General features: G+C 39.0%; 1 pseudogene; it reads left to right on the top strand.

The window, feature by feature from the left end:
• The window catches only part of LOC129658822 (protein ILRUN-like), a 112,716-nt pseudogene extending 94,440 nt beyond the window's left edge, over nt 1-18,276 (top strand).
• Nucleotides 18,277-18,812: the final 536 nt, after the last annotated feature.

The following is an 18,812-nucleotide window of genomic DNA, read 5'->3' as shown; positions in this document are numbered from 1 at the left end:
TTCTTAATATCTTCGGCTTCTGTTAGGTCCATACCATTTCTGTCCATTATGGAGCCTATCTTTGCATGAAATGTACCCTTGGTATCTCTAATTTTCTTGAAGAGATTTCTAGTCTTTCCCATTCTATTGTTTTCCTCTATTTCTTTGCATTGATCACTGAGGAAAGCTTTCTTGTCTCTCCTTGCTATTCTTTGGAACTCTGCATTCAGATGCTTATATCTTTCCTTTTCCCCTTTGCTTTTTGCTTCTCTTCTTTTCACAGCTATTTTTAAGGCCTCCTCAGACAACCATTTTGCTTTTTTGCATTTCTTTTTCTTGGGGATGGTCTTGATCCCTGTCTCCTGTACAATGTCACGAACCTCCATCCATAGTTCATCAGGCACTCTGTCTATCAGATCTAGTCCTTTAAATCTATTTCTCACTTCCACTGTATAATCCTAAGGGATTTGATTTAGGTCCTACCTGAATGGTCTAGTGATTTCCCCTACTGTCTTCAATTTAAGTCTGAATTTGGCAATAAGAAGTTCATGGTCTGAGCCACAGTCAGCTCCCGGTCTTGTTTTTGCTAATTGTATAGAGCTTCTCCATCTTTGGCTGCAAAGAATATAATTAATCTGATTTCGGTTTGACCATCTGGTGATGTCCATGTGTAGAGTCTTCTCTTGTGTTGTTGGAAGAGGGTGTTTGCTATCACCAGTGCATTCTCTTGACAAAACTATATTAGTCTTTGCCCTGCTTCATTCTGGACTCCAAGGCCAAATTTGCCTGTTAGTCTAGGTGTTTCTTGACTTCCTACTTTTGCATTCCAGTCCCCTATAATGAAACGGACATCTTTTTTGGGTGTTAGTTCTGAAAGGTCTTGTAGGTCTTCATAGGACCATTCAACTTCAGCTTCTTCAGCATTACTGATTGGGGCATAGACTTGGATTACTGTGATATTGAATGGTTTGCCTTGGAAACGAACAGAGATCATTCTGTCATTTTTGAGATTGCATCCAAGTATTGCATTTCGGACTCTTGTTGACCATGATGGCTACTCCATTTCTTCTAAGGGATTCCTGCCCACAGTAGTAGATATAATGGTCATCTGAGTTAAATTCACTCATTCCAGTCCATTTTAGTTCGCTGATTCCTAGAATATCGACGTTCACTCTTGCCATCTCCTGTTTGACCACTTCCAATTTGACCACTTCCAATTTGCCTTGATTCAAGGACATAACATTCCAGGTTCCTATGCAATATTGCTCTTTACAGAATCGGACCTTGCTTCTATCACCAGTCACATCCACAACTGGGTATTGTTTTTGCTTTGGCCCCATCCCTTCATTCTTTCTGAATTTCACACGCTAGTAAACTAATGCTCAAAATTCTCCAAGCCAGGCTTCAGCAACACATGAACCATGAATTTCCAGATGTTCAAGCTGGTTTTAGAAAAGGCAGCGGAACCAGAGATCGAATAGCCAACATCCGCTGGATCATCAAAAAAAGCAAGAGACTTCCAGAAAAACATCTATTTCTGCTTTATTGGCTATGCCAAAGCCTTTGACTGTGTGGATCACAATAAACGGTGGAAAATTCTGAAAGACATGGGCATACCAGACCACGTGACCTGCCTCTTGAGAAATCTATATGCAGGTCAGGAAGCAACAGTTAGAACTGGACATGGAACAACAGACTAGTTCCAAATACGAAAAGGAGTACATCAAGGCTGTATATTGTCACCCTGCTTATTTAACTTCTATGCAAAGTACATCATGAGAAACACTGGGCTGGAAGAAGCAAAAGCTGGAATCAAGATAGTCGAGAGAAATATCAATAACCTCAGATATGCAGATGACACCACCATTATGGCAGAAAGTGAAGAGGAACTAAAGAGTCTCTTGATGAAAGGGAAAGAGGAGAGTGAAAAGTTGGCTTAGAGCTCAACATTCATAAAATGAAGATCATGGCATCTGGTCCCATCACTTCATGGGAAATAGATGGGGAAACAGTGGAAACAGTGTCAGACTTTATTTTTCTGGGCTCCAAGGTCACTGCATATGGTGATTGCAGCTATGAAATTAAAAGACACTTACTGCTTGTAAGGAAAATTATGACCAACCTAGTTAGCATATTCAGAAGCAGAGACATTACTTTGCCAACAAAGGTCCATCTAGTCAAGGCTATAGTTTTTCCAGTGGTCATGTATGGATGTGAGAGTTGGACTGTGAAGAAAGCTGAACACCGAAGATTTGATGCTTTTGATTATGGTGTTGGAGACAACTCTTGAGAGTCCCTTGGACTGCAAGGAGATCCAACCAGTCCATTCTAAAGGAGATCAGCCCTGTGTGTTCGTTGGAAGGACTGATGCTAAAGCTGAAACTCCAGTACTTTGGCCACCTCATGCGAAGAGTGGGCTCACTGGAAAAGACCCTGATGCTGGGAGGGATTGGGGGCAGGAGGAGAAGGGGACGACAGAGGATGAGTTGGCTGGATGGCATCACCGACTCGATGGACATGAGTTTGAGTGAACTCTGGGAGTTGGTGATGGACAGGGAGGCCTGGCATGCTGCAATTCATTGGGTCGCAAAGAGTCGAACATGACTGAATGCTGAGCTGGAACTGGAACTGAATACCCTAGTGATTTTTCCTACTTTATTCAATATAAGTCTGAATTTTGCAATAAGGAGTTTGATCCTGAGCCAGGGTTAGGTCCTGGTCTTATTTTTGCTGACCATTAGAACTTCTCCATCTTCAGTTGCAAAGGATATTATCATTCTGATTTTGGTATTGACCATCTGGTGATGTCCATGTGTAGAGTCATCTCTTGTGTTTTTGGAAAAGGGTGTTTGCTGTGACCAGTGCAATCTCTGGAAAACCTCTGTAGCCTTTGCCCTGCTTCATTTTGTACTCCAAGACTAAACTTGCCTATTACTCCAGGTATCTCTTTACCTCCTACTTTTGCATTCCAGTCCCCTGTAATGTAAAGGACATCTTTTTTTTGGTATTAGTCCTAGAAGCTCTCGTAGGTCATCATAGAACTGTTCAACTTCAGCTTCTTTGGCATTAGTGGTTGGGGCATAGACTTGGATTGTTGTGAAAGTGAATTTTTTGCCTTGGAAACGAACAGAGATCATTCTGTCATTTTTGAGATTGCACCCAAGTAGTGCATTTCAGTGTCTTCTGTTGACTCTGTGGCTACTCCATTTCTTCTAAGGGATTCTTGCCCACAGTAGTAGATATAATGGTCATCTGAATTAAATTCGCCCATTCTAGTCCATTCTAGTTCATTGATTGCTCAAATGTCAATGCTCACTCCTGCCATCTCCTATTTGACCACTTCCAATTTACCTTGATTCATAGACCTAACATTCCAGGTTCCTGTGCAGTATTGTTCTTTAGAGCATCAGATTTTACTTCCATCAAGAGTCACACCCACAACTGGGTGTTGTTTCCTCTTTGGCTCAGCCTCTTCATTACTTCTGGAGCTATTTCTCTGCTCTTCTCCAGTAGCATATTGTGCACCTACCACCCTGGGGAGTTCATCTCTCTATGTCATATCGTTTTGCCTTTTCATACTGTTCATGGGGTTATCAAGGTAAGAATGCTGAAATGGCTTGCCATTCCCTTCTAAGAGGATCACATTTTGTGAGAAGTCTCCACCATGATCCATCCATCTTGAGAAGCCCTACACAGAATGGCTCATAGTTTCATTGAGTTAGACAAGGCTATGATCCATCTGATCCATTGGTCAGTTTTCTGTGATTGTGGTTTTCCTTTTGTCTCCCCTTTGATGGATGATGATAAGAGGCTTATGGAAGCTTCCTGGTGGGAGGGACTGGCTGTGGGAAAAACTGGGTTTTCTCTGTTGTGCAAGGCCATTCTTAGTCAATCTTTAATCCAGTTTTCTGCTGATGAATGGGGTTGTGTTCCCTCCCTGTAGTTTTGCCTTCAAAAGGACTTATGCCAGCTCACAGCTATTGTAGTCAGTGCCCCTGACCCTGTGGCACAGCACTATTGACCCATGCCTCTGCCAGAGACTCCCAGACACTCACAGGCAAGTCTGGCTCAGTCTCTTGTGGGGTCATTGCTCCTTTCTCCTGGGTTCTGGTATGCCCCAGGCTTTGTTGTGCCCTCCAAGAGTCTGTTTCCACAGTCCTGGGGAGGTACTGCAATCAAATCCTACTGGTCTTCAAAGTCAAATTCCCTGAGGATTGTCAGCCCCTTTGCTGAATCCCCAGGTTGGGATATCTGTTGTGGGCCCTAGAATTTTTGCAACAGTGTGAGAACTGCTTTGGTATAATTGCTTCCAGTTTGTGGGTTGTCTGCTCAGCAGCTCCATAGTGGAGCTTATGGCTGCTGCTGCTAAGTCGCTTCAGTCGTGTCTGACTCTGTGCGACCCCACGGACTGCAGGCTACCAGGTTTCTCCGTCCATGGGATTCTCCAGGCAAGAACACTGGAATGGGTTGCCATTTCCTTCTCCAATACCTCCTCCAAAAGGACTTATGCCACAGGCCATGCTTCCCAGGCCTGCAGCCAGAGCCCCTGTCCCTGTGGCATGCCACTGCTGACCCGTGCCTCCACAGGAGACACTCAAATACTCAAAGGCAGGTCTGGTTCAGTCTCTTGTGGAAGTGACTGCTCCTTTTCCCTGGGTCCTGGTGTGCGCAATGTTTTGTTTCCACCCTCCGAGTATCTCTGGTGTGTCTGAAATTTGATTTTAAACATGATTGTGTCCTTCCTACAATCTTGTTGGGGTTTTTCCTTTGGATGTGGGGTATTATTTTTTGGTGGGATCTGACATTCTCCTGTCTATGGTTGTTCAGCAACCAGTTGTGATTTTGGTGTTCTCGCAGGAGAACATAAGTGCATGTCCTTCTACTGCACCATATTAAATTATCATTGGAGTGCATGCATCTTTTCAAATTAGAATTTTCCCCAGGTATATGCCCAGGAGTGAGATTGCAGGATCGTATGGTAGCTCTACTTTCAGTTTTGTAAGGAGCTGCCATACTGTTCTCCACAGTGGCTTTACCAATTTGCATTCCCATCAACATCGCACAAGGGTTCCTTTTTCGCTACACCCTCTCCAGCATTTATTATTTATGGACATTTGACAATGGCCATTCTGACTGATGTGATGTGATACCTCATTGTAGTTTTAATTTGCATTTCCCTAATAATTAGTGATGTTGAGCATTTTTCCATGCACGCGTGTGTCTATTTAGAATGATACAATAACTTCTAAGTACAAAATCATTTCATAAAATGTATGATGAGATGATTGTAAAAATTAAAAACTCTCAAAAAGAAGTAGCCAGGTAGTTTTGGAACATTTACAACTAGATAGGCAAAAACCATTGTTTAAAAACACAAACATGTTTGTTAGTCTTATTTAGGAATGAAAGGGCTTCCCAGATGGTGCTTGTGGTAAGGATACCTGCCTGCCAATGTAGCAGGCATAAGAGATGCAGGTTCAATCCCTGGGTTGGGAAAATCTCCTGGAGAAAGGAATGGCAACCATTCCAGTATTCTTGCCATGGACAGAGGAACCTGGCAGGCTATATGGTCCATAGGGTCCCAAAGAGTTGGACACAACTGAAGTGATTTAGCACATAAGGGATGAAAGGAAAGTGAAAAATCAGAAGATCCTAAAGTCTTCATTAGATGTATGAGGAAATCAGGTTCTTTAAGATTTTTAATATCTGTACTGGCTGACCTCCTTGCCCTTCCCCCAATAAATATATCCCCATAAAAATAAAGCTGAGATATACATGTGTATAGATTAATTTATGAAGCTTATATAAGTAAGATTATTTATTTTAATATACTTTATCTTAGAACAAATATAGATTCCACAGGCATACTGAATGTGCCAAGATAGTAGAGCAGAATGTTTTTCTAGATGTTTTTTGGTGCTCTAGTTTGTTGCATTTGAAAGAATTTTCTATCCTTCCTGTATTAGTGAGGATACTTATATTTGGACAGAACATCAACTTAAATTGGCTTAAACAAAAGAGATAATTTATTGATTTATTTAATTAGAAATTCAGAGAACAGCCTGGCTTTCACCATGTCTGTCTGTATCCAGATCCTAGGACTTGCTTTCTTTTCCTGTGGCTTGCTTTTCAGGCATGATTCCATTATGTGTATGCTGGCATAAATAGGCAGCAGTAGCTCCAGACTTATCTGTAACAATGTACCAAACTCAGGGAAAGAAAGAAGCAAAATTGGGGGATGGAATCTGATTTGGTTTAGACTGGATAACCCAGCACCATCGGACCTAATCACCAAGACCAGCATAATGAAATGTGCTGATTAGCCACGTGGTACGTTGCTCATGTCTGGAGATGAGGGGTGTTTCAAGCACCATTCAATCCATTAGATGTGAAAATGGGAAAGAGAACCAGAGTATTGTTACCAGAAAGGCCACAGAAATTAGTCAGGCAAATACACTAGGCTTTGTAAAAAATATAAAAAACATGATATATATTCAAATTCATGGTTTACATTTATCTTGGTATTAAATGCCAGAACAGAAAAATAAACAATAGAAGAATGAAGTAGTGTATCACTTATAGTGCATTTCCACTAGTATGAATAAAAAGCTAGTATGGTGGGATTTGTATAGATATATACTGAAAAAATAAATTCCAGTGAAATACAACTGTACACTAATATGAGGTATTTTTCAATCATATTATTTTTCTACTCTGTTGCTTCTATTTTAATAGGCTAGTCAGCACAGTATTACTTAAGGGCATGGCATGATACTTAATAGCTGCTAAAAACAATACTTCCTATTTAAATTACATGAATACTCTAATTCCCATCATAACAATATATTTTCATTTAAGAAGCTGACAACTCTTTCATTAGGAAACAATTAATTAATTGAACTCTCATCTAATTATGTAAGTGTTCCTTTTGGCACAAAAACTAAAGCTTTTATTTCAGAATGTAGCTGAGAAATAGAACTCAAGAGGTCAAATATTAAAAATTTTGACATCTTACATGTATTGGATTTAATGATTTAATATCATTTAATATTGTACATTCTGGAGTATGCAATCATTAAGTCTTTCATGTGAGTATATTAAAAATAAAACACATCAAAATGAAAAAAATCTACTGTATTTTAGTGTAGTAATACTTAGTAATTATACTATTTTTTAATCTTAAAATCTAAATGTCTATGATTGTCATCTTTCTCCTGCTGCCAAAAAAATTCTCAACCAATCTACAATGTTAAGTAATAAGTAATCCCCAATTTCTTTTTTTTGTGAGGGAGAGTCAATTTTGATGCAGATGCCTTTCATTCAGTTTAAAATATGTGATATTTATAGAAATATTCTAATGCACTTTCTTTACTTAAAAAAATTTAGAAAGTCTTAGATGATGAGAAACCATACTTACTTCTCTACTGAGGCCAATAAAATTCTTTATTTTCCCTACTTTTATATATGTACTATGTTTATTTTAAAATGTTAGGTACCAAGCACACAATTTGAGTACTCAGCTACTCAAAATTTGTTGGTGTCTCCAGCATTCTGTTATTGCTTTTAGTATTGTGAACTATTAAAAAATAAAAATAATGTGCATATAATGCTTACATAGCTCATTTATCAAAGATATATCGTGTTTATTTATGAAAAAGAAAAAATGAAACACATTTTGGCATTTTATCATATGCCAAAAGAATTGCTTTTGGAAATATACACTGAAGAGTAGAACTCCTTAATGATTTCATGATACCCCTTCTAAAAAAAGTAGACTGATATGACTTTCATATTCCTTGTCATGAAAGTAACAAGACACATGCATATTTTGGTTATTTGAGAATTTGAATTACCACATGCAGTATATTTATTTGGTTCTCTTCTAGGAATATGATTTTTGTCTCTCATAAAAAAATCTCTCATACTCACACATTATGAGTATGATGAATGCTATCTCTTCTCTTATGTGTATGTATCTTAAATGTGTATTTCTCCTCTGATACAGATGTTCTTAAATCTGTTTTTGTCCTGATAACAAATAGGTGAATCTGCTGCCATAAATACTATGTAAAATGTATTGAAAATTTGTTTCTCCCACGTACCATGTCAGAAAGTCTACATCATTCATGATTTCTGTCCCAAAACTTAAAGATATGAATTACAATTTCTGTTTTACACATAAGGAAACCAAGCTTCACAGAGGTCAAGCAACTTATCTAACTTAGATGTCTTACTAAATCCTGGAATTAAATAATAATCCAAGTTTCAGTGACTAAAATCTACCTTCCTTCATGCGACATCTTTCCTCTTCAGGAAAACACATACCTATATTAAAAAAGAAAGATGTCAAATCAGTAAACTAAAAAAAAAAAAAAAAAAAAAAAAGAACAAACTAAATTTAAAGCAAACAGAAGGAAATAATTAAAAGTATTAGAATGGGAACTAATGAAATAGAAATAGAGAAATAGTGCTCAGTAAAGCAACAAAACTGATTTATTTTTTAAAAGATTAATAAATTGATAAAACTTTACCTGGCTTTACTAAGCAAAGATAGTGAGATAGCAAAAGAGCAAGAAAGCAAGGGAGAACAAGGCTAAATATTTAAAGTCAGGAATGTAAGAGGAAAACCTATTACTAATATAGAAACAAAGAATGCTATGAAAATAAGGGGATAATATTCAGTGTAATTCAGTTCAGTCACTCAGTCGTGTTCGATCCTTTGTGACAACATGGACTGCAGCAGGCCAGGTTTCCCTGTCCATCACCAACTCCCTGAGCTTACTCAAACTCATGTCCATAGAGTTGGTGATGCCATCCAACCATCTGTTGTCCCCTTCTCCTCCTATCTTCAGTCTTTCCCTGCCTTAGGGTTTTCTTCAGTGAGATCGGTTCTTCACATGAGGTGGCCAAAGCATTGGAGTTTCAGCTTCAGTATCAGTCCTTCCAATGAATATTCAGGACTAATTTCCCTTAGGATGGACTAGTTGGATCTCCTTGCAGTCCAAGGGACTCTCAAGAGTCTTCTCCAACACCACAGTTTGAAAGCATCAATTCTTTGGCTCTCAGCCTTCTTTATGGGCCAACTCTCACATCCATACATGACAACTGGAAAAACCATAGCTTTGATTAGACAGACCTTTGTTGGCAAAGTAATGTCTCTGCTTTTTAACATGCTGTCTAGGTTGGGCATAACTTTTCTTCCAAGTAGCAAGTATCTTTTAACTTCATGGCTGCAGTCACCATCTGCAGTGATTTTGGAGCCCAACAAAATAAAGTCTGTCACTGTTTCCATTGTTTCCCCATCTATTTGCCATGAAGTGATGGGACTGGATGCCAGGATCTTAGTTTCTGAATGTTGAGTGTCAAGCCACCTTTTTCACTCTTCTCTTTCACTTTCATCAAGAGGTTCTTATTTCTTCTTCTCTTTCTGCCATAAGGGTGGTGTCATCTGCATATCTGAGGTTATTGATATTTCTCCCAGAAATCTCAATTCTAGCTTGTGCTTCATCCAGCCCAGCATTTTGCATGATGTACTCTGCATGTGAGATAAATAAGCAGGGTGACAACATACAGCCTTGACATACTCCTTTCCGGATTTGGAACCAGTCTGTTGTTCCATGTCCAGTTCTGACTGTTGTTTCTTAACCTGCATGAAGAGGCGGTCTGGTATTCCCATCTCTTTCAGAATTTTCCAGTTTGTTGTGATCCACACAGTCAAAGGCTTTGGCATAGTCAATAAATCAGAAGTAGATGTTTTTCTGGAACTCTATTGCTTTTTTGATGATCCAACAGACGTTGGCAATTTGATCTCTGGTTCCTCTGCCTTTTCTAAATCGAGCTTGAACATCTGGAAATTTACAGTTCACATACTATTGAAGTCTGGCTTGGAGAATTTTGATCATTACTTTGCTAGCATGTGAGATGAGTGCGATTGTATGGTAGTTTGAACATTCTTGGGCATTGCCCTTCTTTGGGATTGGAATAAAACCTGATCTTTTCCAGTCCTGTGGCCACTGCTGAGGTTTCCAAATTTGGTGGCATATTGAGTGCAGCATTTTCACATCATCATCTTTTAGAATTTGAAATAGCTCAACTGGAATTCCATCACCTCAACTAACTTTGTTCATAGTGAAACTTTCTAAGGCCCACTTGACTTCCCATTCCAGGATGTCTGGCTGTAGGTGAGTGATCACACTATCATGGTTATCTGGGTCATGAAGATCTTTTCTGTACAGTTCTTCTGTGTACTCTTGCCACCTCTTAATATCTTCTGCTTCTGTTAGGTCCATACCGTTTCTGTCCTTTATTGTGCCCATCTCTGCATGAAATATTCCCTTGGTATATCTAATTTTCTTGAAGAGATCTCTAGTCTTTTCCATTCCATTGTTTTCCTCTATTTCTTTGCACTGATCACTGAGGAATGCTTTCTTATCTCTCCTTTCTGTTCTTTGAAATTCTGTATTCAAATGGGTATATCTTTCCTTTTCTTCTTTGTGTTTAGCTTCCCTTCCTTTCTCAGATATTTTTAAGGCCTCCTCAGACCACCATTTTGCCTTTTTGCACTTCTTTTTCTTGGGAATGGTGTTGATCCCTGCCTCCTGTACAATGTCATGAACCTCCATCCATAGTACTTCAGGCACTCTATCAGATCTAATCCCTTGAATCTATTTGACACTTCCACTGTATAATCATAAGGTATTTGATTTAGGTTATACCTGAATGGTCTAGTGGTTTTCTCTACTTTCTTCAATTTAAGTCTGAATTTGGCAATAAGGAGTTCATGATCTGAGCCACAGTCAGCTCCCAGTCTTGTTTTTGCTGACTGTATAGGGCTTCTCCATCATTGGCTGCAAATAATATAGTCAATCTGATTTCAGTATTGACCATCTGTTGATGTCCATGTGTAGAGTCTTCTCTTGTGTTGTTGGAAGAGAGTGTTAAAGTATACTAACAAATTAGATAACTTAGATAAAATGGATAAATTCTTGTTAAGACACAAACTATAAATACTGACAACCTGAAAGGTAATCTAATTAGATCTAACAAGTAAAGCAGTTGAACTGATAATTTAAAAACTTCCAAGAAAGTAAAGCTCAGGCATGGACAGCTTAATTAGTGAATTCTACCAAATGTTTATTGAAGAATTAATAACAAACCTTCTCAGACTTTTCCAAAAAGTACAGGAGGGTCACTTTCCCATGTAGTCTAAGAGATCCATATGTAACCTATACCAAAGTCAGACAAAAACCCAAAATTATAGTCAGTATTTTTTAGACATAAAAATCTTCAACACAATACTAGCAAAGTAAATCTAGCAACATATAAAAAGGATTATACAACATGACAAAGTGAAGTTTCTCCCAGAAATGTAAGGTTTGGTTAGCATATGAAAATCAATGTAATGCGCTATAGGACAAAAATCTGCATAATCCTCTAGATAGACTCAGAAACAAATTTTGACAAAATATACACCTCTAAAAAAAAAGCATTCAACAAAATAGAAATAGAAATTAATTTCATTCTGATAAAATAATGTATGAGAAAACCACAGCTAGCAATGTGGGAAAGACTGAATATATTGCCCCTAAGATCAGGAATGGGACAAAAATGTGCTCTCCTTTCATTTCAGTACACAGCTGGATTTACTAAGCAGCGCAATTAGACAAGAAAGAGAAAAATGGTCTAGATTGGAAAGGAAGAAGTAAAACTATTATAGAAATACAATGAGATCTACGTATGATCTCATATACAAAAACTCCTTAAAACCCATGAACATTTGTTAGAAGTTATGTATGAGTTCAGCGGATTTGCAGGATAAATATCAATGTAAAAAAAATTGTTTTTCTATATACTAGCATAAATACTGGAGAAGGCAATGGCACCCCACTCCTGTACTCTTGCCTGGAAAATCCCACGGATGGAGGAGCCTGGTGGGCTGCAGTCCATGGGGTCGCTAAGAGATGGACACGACTGAGTGACTTCACCTTCACTTTTCACTTTCATGCATTGGAGAAGGAAATGGCAACCTACTACAGTGTTCTTGCCTGGAGAATCCCAGGGATGGGGAACCTGGTGGGCTGCCGTCTATGGGGTCACTCAGAGTCGGACACAACTGAAGCAACTTAGCAGCAGTAGCATAAATACAATGATGAAATCAATTTTATCTGTAAAAATGCCTAAAGTGTAGCTTCTAAGTAGTATGACAAGTAATTTTTTAATTCTGTAAGAAACAACCTTGCCCTTTCCAGTTGCATTCAGTTTTACCAGCTTTATGTTTTGAGTATCTATTACAGGCTAGGCTTATTTCAGACTATACTTTAAGGAGCTTGAAAAAAAGCAATGCATAAAACATTTTTCATGTAACATTCTTGTTGGAGGAGATACTTAACAAAATAAACAAGCAAATAAAATATATCAGATCTTAAAAAATGCAATACAGATTAAAAAAAAAAAGATGAGCGAGGAGCATAAGGAATGTGGGAGTTTGGAATATTTTTATAGTAAGGGCAAGGAAGAGCTTTGGGAGAGGACATAGGTGGAAATTAATCTCATGTAGTATAAAGTTTTAAATGTTCCTATTTCCTGATGCTTCGGTATCCCAGTGAACATCTGGTGAGCACCCTGCCCAGGAACTAGGTACAGCACTGTGATAAGTTCCCCTTCTCCCTCTCCCTGACTTTGACCTCCTGACATTCACATACGCCCATGAAATCCCCTCATGCCACTTCCTTGTATATTTCACTCTGCCCCACAATAAAGGCACTTGCCCATAGTCTTCACTCTCTCATGGCTCCTTGGAACCCATTTCACTCACATGGTCCTACCTGACAGATCATCTTAAAACCCATTTAAATTATAAAAAGTATTCCTTATAACACACCTAGGCTATTTGAAAAAATCAAGTTCCAGATATTCCTTGACAAGTATAGGGTAATTTCCTCAGAAAGCTTAAGGAGCAGGGCTCTCCTGGCCACCAGGCCCTTGAGGCAGAGTGCCTGGAGCCCACAACATTTTTTAGGGACCCATAAAATTTTTACTATTTAATTTCTTCTAAAATCATGGAAAAATTAATGTATCAGGTCTGATGTATCCTGGAAAGAAGCTGAGTGCATGAGGGGAGTGAGGTATAGAGAAATTCAAATAGTTGAGAGATTACTGGGACAGATCTTTAAGGCTATATCTACACTTGAGTTTTTACCCTGAGCGAGATGAGAAGCAATTAGAGAATTCTGAGCATAAATTAACATTTTAAAACAATTATTATTGCTGTGCTGTAGATAGTAGATTGTAAAGGCAAGTGTATTATTGAAGATGCAAAATCAAAGTGAAATCATTCTCTGGCAGAGATGACATAAAGTAGTCAATTACTGAATGCATTTATTAGTGTCCAACATCCAGAAATAGCAAGACTAAAATGACCATATCATTAAAATAGTAATTAGCAATAGTTTATTGTGCACATAAAAACAGTTCCTGGACTGGAAACTCTCAAACCCTCATGGGAATGAGGCTCAGAGGTATTGCTATAGGAAAGCTTGCAAACAGGGGCTGTTTATGCCATATAGTAATAGGTGGTAGTACTGGCACTCCCTACTGACAGGGGATTGTTTAAATGTGGACACCGCATGCCAATTTAGGGGAACAGCTTAAGTTCTGTTTATGATTTTTAGGGGCATTTGCAAGAAGTCAGTATGTTTTGTTGGTTCTGTAAAGTAAGCTAAATTAAGTTATGCTTATGTGGCCTAATTGGTTTTGCCTGTTTATGGAATTTTCAAGTCTGGTCTCTATTTTGTACTTTAGCATAAGTGAGAATTAAAAGGATTTGCAAATTGTTTTAGTCTGGAGTCATAAAAAGAACAAGAGTGTAAAGAGATGTACTTGGTTCTCCCACTAAAGGAAAACTAAGGTCAAACACTGTCTGCTTTTAACTTCTCCAGTAAAAGGCCAAAGATCTTTAGCATCAGCTGCTTCTTCTATATTCAGACAAATAAATGCAGAAATATAAACTAGAAGTGTGATAATGATTGGATAGTGACAGTGACAACAAAAACTGTGGTCCTTTCTCCAATCAGAAGGCATTTTTGCATTTAATTTAATGTTTAGTCGCCCATGATGGTGTTAGAAGCAGTATTGGTGCATATCAGATGTTATCAACATTGGTATCCATGCCGGTGATTTTCAAACAGAAGAACACTGTTGTCACTGCAGAGGGAATGGGATTGCTGAGAGAAGTGTATTAAGGGCATAGCCCAGAGGGAGTAATTGGGGGACAAGGTGGTGATGGGAGAAAAAGATGGGGTGCCATGTGGAATGGAAAAGCAGAATTGCTAGGGGAAGCACACTGACTGAAACCGCCCACCCTGGCCAGGCACCATAGTAACTATTTGCATGAGTTGTTTTAGGACAGGAGGTTCTGGTAAGGAACACGGAACTAATAAGCCACCACCAACCAGAAGAGTTCGGGAAAGGTAAAAGGAGACACCACAAGTCCGACCACTTCCCGGAATCCTTCTCACTGGCATCCATCTTGGCTTAACAAGGCATGTACCACCAGGAAGGACTCTGAGTCAGAATGATTGGCTAAAGACAACCTGAAAACTAATTCCATCACCATAAAACTGCCAGCCATGTGGCAGAGTGGTTCTCCTGGGCTCCCTTACCCTACTGCTCTCCACCAGGGTGCCCTTTCCCGATAAAATCTCTTGCTTTGTCAGCACAGGTGTCTCCTTGGACAATTAATTTCTGAGTGTTGGACGAGCCCACTTTGGGGCCGTGGAAGGGGCTTGCAACAGAATGTCTGGTAGTATCTGAACATTTTACTTAGGATGTGCTCGTTCCATTATAAGTAACAGCCCACTATCAGCATGATCTAACTCATTCTCTTCCCCTCTTGTGGGAGAAAAAAATATATTCAATAGTATTCAAGTCAGATTTCCAAGAGAAAGAAAAAGAACAGTAAACTCTCTAAAATGGACATTGAAATTATAGTTTCATTAGCAGAATACTCAATGAACTGAACCACAAACCAGACTCACTTTTCTGTAGATTAAAACACAATCAGAATGACTTCTGAAACTTAAGGTTTGCTTGAGAGTTGTAGGCTATCGAAATTGTTGCCAAGAGATTATGAATTTACATTGTTTTCTGGTTAATGATGGAAAGCCTAGTGGGAAAAAAAAATCCTCCAGGGGATGACATTCTTAAGCCTAACCCAGTCAGCAGGTCAAGAAACTTCTATCATCTTGCCGTAAATTGATTTGTTTTAATATAGCTTAAAGGAATTATTGAGGAAACACCTAGAAACACAGTAATTAGTTAAAAAAGATAGAGATGCCCCATTAAATGTTTTATTTTTAAGAAGATATGTTTCATATAGAACAAGGAGCCCCAGGTGCTGATGATATAATGAGGGCACTTTACAATATTGAGGCAAGCAGTCTCCAAAAGAGAGAAAGACTCTAGTCACTTCTGACTTTTATACATATTTTGCCACTTGCTGGAGTTTGCTTTAGTTTCTGGCTTTTCTGTTGACCTGATTTAACTTGGTATTTAAATTTTATTTATTTATTCATTACTTGCTTCTGCCAATTTCCAAAAAAGGATTTCAGGTGAACTTAACTGGAAGGGCCTTCACAGAATGCTGGCATTGTTCCTATTTGTAATTCAGAAATCATCCACACCTTTGTAGAAGATGGCCTTATCAGATCTCTGGAAGTTTGCATTTCATACACAGTATTCAGACACGACTGAGCCACTGACCACCTGAGATGTCTCTGCGCATTTCCTTGTAGTTCTGATGTTTCATTTGGCCTCTTGGATTTACCTGTTCCACAGGAACACTTTCATTTGTTTGAATGCTTTCGCTCATGCTCTCCTACCTCCAGTGGGCGTGGTGGGGGAGGAGGCGGAGTCAGCAGAGGCAGAGGTACTGGGGTGTTGGGGGCGTGTTGCAGGGAAGCCAAGAACTAGAGAGCATGCGGCTGGGCAAGTTTACTGGCCCAAGGTGGTGAGAAAGAGGGGCCTACCTCAAAGGAGCCAGGTCTCCAGGCTGGCCCGCAGCAGGCACAGCCGTCCAGGACGTGCTCACCTCTGAGACCCAGTTTTTGCAGAGCTTCCAGCTCAACTGGACTGGTTGCACCTTCTTCCTGGACACGACCAATTGGAAGCTAGGAGCAGCAGTTATATGACTTTGAGAGCCCAAACATCACTGTCCCCTCTGCGTCCTTTGTTGAAGATGTCACCCTGGGAGAAGAGGAGTCCATACCTCCTGATGCTCAATTTATAAAAACCTGGCAGATGGAGAATTCTGGGACAGAGGCCTGGCCTCCACGGGTTTGTCTTAAGTATGTCAGGGGAGACCAGATTGGATATATGAACGTGGTGATAGTGACATCGCTGGAGTCCCGAGAGATTGCAGGATTCAGCGTCCGGTGTACAGCCGGGGAGCAGGGATGAGTCAGGACCGGCGCTGATGAGCGCTGCTGCAGGCTCTACCGTGGAGGCGCCAGCCGAGTCCTCCTTGTGGAGGTGGGTGGACTTTTAGGAGTGAGAAGTGTCACCTTTTGAAACGGTGTGCGACACGCAGCCACATCGTAAGGGAGAGCGAAACTTCAATCTGTTTGCCTCGCCCCAGAAGAACAGGAAGTCAGGTGAAAAGAATTTAAAAGACGCCGGGGATTCTGGTTGGAGTCCATCAGCAAAAACACCTGGGCTCCCGCACCTGACCAAACCCAGCAAGATGAGAAGAATCACTCACAGAGCTCTGTAAATCTGTCCCCCGGCCGACACACACACAGCTTCTCAGTAAGGTAGGTTGAAGACGAGAAGGGGGAGGTGGTGGGCCTTGTATTTTGCGATACTTCTTCATGGCAAACTGAGAAGCCTAGAATGTTCCTTAAGACGGCTTAGCTCTCCTGCCAACAGCAAAAAAAAAACCTCCTTCCACCGCATCTCCATGTACTGTGGATATACTCACTCCATCCACGTTTGTAGTTTACTTCTGCCTCTCTGCTCTGATTTGGGTGTTGAAAGAACAAAGTTCTTTACCTTTTGCATTAAAAAAGAAGAAGAAAAAAAAAAAAGTCAAGAATATCACCAGCCATTCTCCCAGTGTAAATGTGTACTAAGTGTTGAGCAACAGCACTCCTTTGGAATTCATTCCTACTGTTTCTTGCTTGTTTGTTTTTTGGTGTTGGGTGGGCTATTTTTTCTGAGGAAAAAGCCTCAGTTATTTATCCTAAATGTTGTTGAGCTTCCCCTTTACCTTGTCTGTGTGTCTTTTGTTGATATCCTCACCCACAGTCTGTCTGGAATGGCTCAAAAGATATTTTATATTTTCATGTGTGACAAGTAAGTGTGAGAATTGTTTTAGTTAATCATAATTTTAAGTACTCTGATTCTTCTATGACAATCTTCTGGGTATTTGATTTCTTGTTCTCTTTCTGCCTCTGCTTCCTGATTAACTTGTGCCTTACATGCTCTGCTCAAGTGATGGTGGTTGGTTCCTGGTGGTTGATTTTGGTTAGTTGAGTAAAGCCCTGATGCTGAGAGCTTTAAAACAAGAAAAAGTTTTTAAAATTCATAATCTCTCTGACAAATTATTTAGTAGAATAGCAATTTATCTTATTTAATTTGGAATGCTTTTGGAGAAAGAAGAAAAAAAGTTTAGACCTTAGCACTCAAAGAGCATCTGACCTAAGTTAACTATATTGAATTCTCCTTCCGTGAATTTAGACAGGTAGAAGCTGCTGAAACTTTTATTTCTATATTGTAGTGCAGATTGTGGTTCTTAAACTTTGACATAGCTTAGAATCTCTTGCACTGTTTGTTAAAACACAGATTGCTGGGCTCCACACTTAGTGTTTTTGACTCAATATCAGAGTTGGGTTTGGGAATTTGTTTTTCTAGCAAGTTCCTAGGGGAAGGTGATATTGCTGACCTGAGAACTGCTGATGGCTGTCGATTATATCAAAGTTTAGGATAAAAATTTCACTCTTAAAAATTGTCTCTTTGCTGAAAAAAAAAGTATATTACTCCATGCAGGCTGTTTTCCATGGTAAGTCTATAATGGGTGGCTGAAGTTGTTTAGCATTTAAATACTAAATACAAAGCAGTTTATTTCTAGGACATGTACTAGGTACAGAGAGAAAAAAGCCTTGTCAAGACAGAATTCTGCCTGTTGTAAGAAATAAATCATTGATTTACTGATATTTTATGAATAATCAGTAACAGTTAAGAGGTAAATTTAAAATATGGTGTAAAATATAATATAAAACCAAATGTTTATAACTTCACACACCCAGAGGTATTGATTTTAAATTTTAGCATTTAGCATTACAGATTGTATATGTGTATATTTTGTATGCATTTATTTATGTAATATATATAACATTTAAATATTTTACTCCTGATTGATTTTACTGAAAATTACATAGTAATTAGTTGTAATTACATTTTTTGCCAAAATATTCTTAAATAATTTTTAAGTAGTTACATAGTAGTTAAAATATATCAAAATTCCATTTCTAAACAGATTTTGGCTATTAATATTTAGGCTGTAATGAGAATTTTATCAAACACTCTTCTCACATACTTGTTGTCTATACCTGTGAAAATATCTACCAAATGCCTCATCTCTGTCTAACCAAAACTGTTTAATCCAGATCCATCACAGCCTGTAGAACTCTCTATGACTCAAAACTTGTTATTTTCTAGAATGATACTCTGATCACTTGTGAGATTTTAAATTATTTTGCTAGTTAAGTCTCTCCTCCTATGTAAAGTAAGATTTCTGTCCACACAGATCCATAGCAGCCTCAAGTAAATGTATCATA

Source organism: Bubalus kerabau, chromosome 8, assembly GCF_029407905.1.
Source record: "Bubalus kerabau isolate K-KA32 ecotype Philippines breed swamp buffalo chromosome 8, PCC_UOA_SB_1v2, whole genome shotgun sequence".
NCBI lineage: Eukaryota > Metazoa > Chordata > Mammalia > Artiodactyla > Bovidae > Bubalus > Bubalus kerabau.
The sequence above is the reverse complement of the archived record's forward strand: the minus strand, read 5'-3'. Positions and strand labels throughout refer to the sequence as shown.